The sequence below is a fragment of the Hyperoodon ampullatus genome, assembly GCF_949752795.1.
Source record: "Hyperoodon ampullatus genome assembly, chromosome: 1".
NCBI classification, from domain to species: Eukaryota; Metazoa; Chordata; class Mammalia; order Artiodactyla; family Ziphiidae; genus Hyperoodon; species Hyperoodon ampullatus.
Window position 1 is genome coordinate 106,412,641 of NC_136914.1, and position 4,167 is coordinate 106,416,807.

The following is a 4,167-nucleotide window of genomic DNA, read 5'->3' on the forward strand; positions in this document are numbered from 1 at the left end:
TTAAAAAAAATTGGAAAGGAAGAGATAATCTATTTTTAGTTGCAGTTTATATAAATATATATTTGGAAAACTAGTACAACATACAAGAGAGTATAGGATAATAGCAAGATATATAATTTAAATTGAAATATGAGTAGAATTTTATATATGCAAAAATAGCCAGTAGAATAAACATGAAATGTTTAATGAACATTTGAAGTGAGTGAAACAATGAAATGAATAAGCTGTTCATAATTCTAATAAAAACATAAAATTAGTAGCCATAAATTTAGCAAGAAATACACAGAACCTGTATGAGGAACAATTGTAAACACTCCAGAAGTACACAAAAATGGTCACATTTCATTAAATTAAATAGGTGCTTTTGCTTCCCATTATCTTTAAATTCTTCAAATTCTTTTTTTCCCCTCCATTCTCACTAGTTTTAACAGCTTTATTGAGGTAAAATTGATATGCAGTGAATTGCAAATATGTAAGGTGTACAATCTGATGAGTTTTGACATACACAAACACCAGTGATATTATCACCACAATCAAGGTAATAGATATATCTAACACATCCCAAAGTTTCCTTTGTCCCTTTGTGTGTGTGTGTGCGTGTGTGTAGAGAACAATTAACATAAGATCTAACCTCCTAACACATTTTGAAGTGCACAATACCACTTGGTTAACTATAAGCACTATATTGTACAGTACATTTCTAGAATTTATCATCTAGCATAACAAACTTTATAACCATTGAACAACTCTCCATATTAATAAGATTATATTGTAAGATCCTAGTAACTTGCACCTGAATCAGCTTCAGTTTAAAACATAAATATTCTGCTAGAATAATTTAACAATTGCTAAAAATATAACAAGACCCATACTTATCTCTGTAGCAGGATAGTAGTACAGTACAGAACTATGATATCAATTTAAAGGTAATTACATGAACAATGGAAACAAACTCAAGGAAACATTACTAGAAGATAAAAATATAAAATGAAACATATGTAGAATAAAGAGAGAAAAAAAATCATAGCATTAGAATATTGAAATGGGATTTAATCAATAGCTATTAAAATTTGGTGCATACATGTGGAGACATATTTTATAACTCAAACAATACCACATTTAATGTGTAATAAAAATATGTCTGAGGGCTTCCCTGGTGGTGCAGTGGTTGAGAGTCCGCCTGCCCTTGCACGGGACACGGGTTCGTGACACGGTCCGGGAGGATCCCACATGCCGCAGAGCGGCTGGGCCCATGAGCCATGGCCACTGAGCCTGCGCGTCCAGAGCCTGTGCTCCACAATGGGAGAGGCCACAACAGTGAGAGGCCCACGTACAGGAAAAAAAAAAAAAAAAAAAAAATATATATATATATATATATATATGTCTGAATCTTCTCTTCCTATAATCATAGATGTGACAATCTCTTAATCTTAGCAAAAAACAAAACAAAATAAAACTGAACAACATTATTTCTCTTAATGGCCTACAACAAGAGGATCACTGGCATCACTTTTCCTGGGTACTTGTAACAGCGTAGAGGCAGTTGCTTGATATAAAGGGGAAGGAATCACAAGGTAATCTTTTACTTTCTTATTAGTTTAAAGTTAAGAGAGAGAGAGAGAGAGAGAGAGAGAGAGAGAGATTTAGTTTGCAAAACTTAAGAAAGATACTAAAGTCATGACAATTATATACTGTGTAATAATATGGAATGCTGTTTCAAAACTCTTTATCTTCTTTCCATAGGAACATTTGACCAAATAAAAAATAATTAAACTTTACATAAAAACAAGTCTATAAAAATAGTTTCAAGGAAGAACAATATAATTTGATAGGGCGTTCAATTAACTTCATTTTTTTTCTGAGAAATATGTCACATTGCTACTGAAAAAGCCTCTTAAAATTAAAAGTAATAATAACAATCAGAGTTCCCTCAAGTCTTTGTATGAATATTAGCCTGCACATGCATATGAGGATGCCACTGAGACTGGGGAAGGAACCATCAGAAAGAGTGGGTGGTTTAGAGATGGATTATATTTTCCTCCACCATAGTAGAAAGATCCTTGAACACTCTAAGTAGAGTCCTTAAATCTGTATTGCTTCAGTGGTGGGATGAAATTTATCTGAAAATAAAGTATGATCTGAGTATGATTTAATTAACTTAATACCAAGTTTCTAATATATCAGATTCAAAATTTATCTCTACTAGAACAAAAATCCCAAATATTTAAAAGAGTACAAAAAAATCCAGCACTCATCAAGGTAAACTCACAATAAAAAGCTATGAGACATTTAAAAAAAAACTATAAATATATGATTTTTAGCATATGATATATATCTCTTTTACTAGACAAAGTCACAGTAATGACACAGAGGATAAAATTAGTTGATAAGAACTTTAAAATAGCTATTATAAATACATTATGGTCAAAAAAGAAAGGGGTAAGCATAAGTATGTGAGGAGAGAAATAAAAAGAGATCCATATTAAACTCCATAGAGATAAAGACTATCATCTAAAATTAAAAATATATTGGATAGGATTAGCAGAAAATAAGGCATAGTATAGAAAAAGAAATTAATGAACTTGAAGACATAGTAATAGAAGCTACACAAAATGAAACACAGAGAAAACTAGCCACCTCCCTCCTTAAAAAGAAAAAAGAATAAAAGAAAGAAAATGAACAAAGCAGCCTACCATACATGAATGAGTCCCTGATGGAAGGAGTATAGACAGAAACAAGTACTGAGAGACACAATAGCGAAACTATTTTCAAATGTAATGAATTCCACATACACAGATATCCAAGAAGCTCAATTAACCAAGTAGAAAAAAGAAACATACAAACAAAATCACCCCTAGCACATCATAATCAATATGCTGAACATCAGAAAAAAAGAGAAAATCTTTAAAAAAGAGGAAAAGTTAGAAAAGCATATTAGCACCAAAGGAATAAATTAAAGAATAAAAACAGACTTATAAGCCATACAAGTTATAAAACAGTGGAGTGACATCTATAAAGTACTAAAAGAAAATTCTTCTAATTAATATATATACACCCAGCAAATTATATAACCTGTAAATGTAATTTTAAAAACAAAGGCCGATCAAAAACTTTTTTCCATAGCTACAAGAGTCAAGAGAATTAATCTTCTGTAGACCACAATATATTATATATATTTTTTAGAGAAAGGAAAGAAACTGGTTGATGTGTGGTTAAATCTAACCATTAATTAAATACAACACAAAAAAAACTCATGAGATTGAAAAACATAAAAGAGAAAGAAATAAAACTTTTGATAATACTAGCATGTAAGTCATGAGGGGCAAATGGATTTAAAGGACCGCAGGATAATTTATTGTGCAGGAGAAATGTTAAAATACTGATTAATCTTAAGCATTTATAAGTTAAATAATGAAGTTAAATAAGAAGTGTAAAAATGTTACCAAAACTGATGCAAGAAGAAATAATAAATCTCTTTGTCCCTATATCTGTATAAGAAATTGAATCAATGGTTAAATAAATTCCCACAAAAACATGCCTGGTCCAGACCAGATGGATTCCTGGGCAAGTTTTACCAAATATTCAAAGAATAGGTAATTTAAAATTTTCTCCTAAGAGGGTAGGTAATCATGATTTGAAAGATACAGAAAGGGAAATTACAGAAAAATCACAGTCATAAGTATAGAGGCAAATAATAAAACAAATGTTAGCAAAACGTTTTCAGTAATGCAAAACCTTTTCAGTAATGTATAATAAGCTTTAAGTACAGATCAGAATTATCCTAGGAATTCAGGTTTAATGTTGGAAATCAATTAATATAATCTACAATATTAACAGATTAAAGGAGGAAAAATTATATGATAATTTTATTAGATGTAAAAAAGTCTTTAGGGAAATTCAACATCTCTTCATGATTTTTAAAAATTATATAATACAGGATTTCTTAACCTGATAAAGGGTACCTATAAAAAAGAAACTTTTGTAAAAAAAAAAAAAAAAAAAACCTTTTAAAGATGTAAAAACAAACAACATTAAACTACATTGTTTAGTGATGTATACATATCTGGTAAAATTATGAAAAAAGACCAAAAAGATTCATTATAAAAAAATGAGGATAGTGGTCACCTCAGAAAGAATAGGAGGGGAAATTATTGGTGCTGAAGGGTC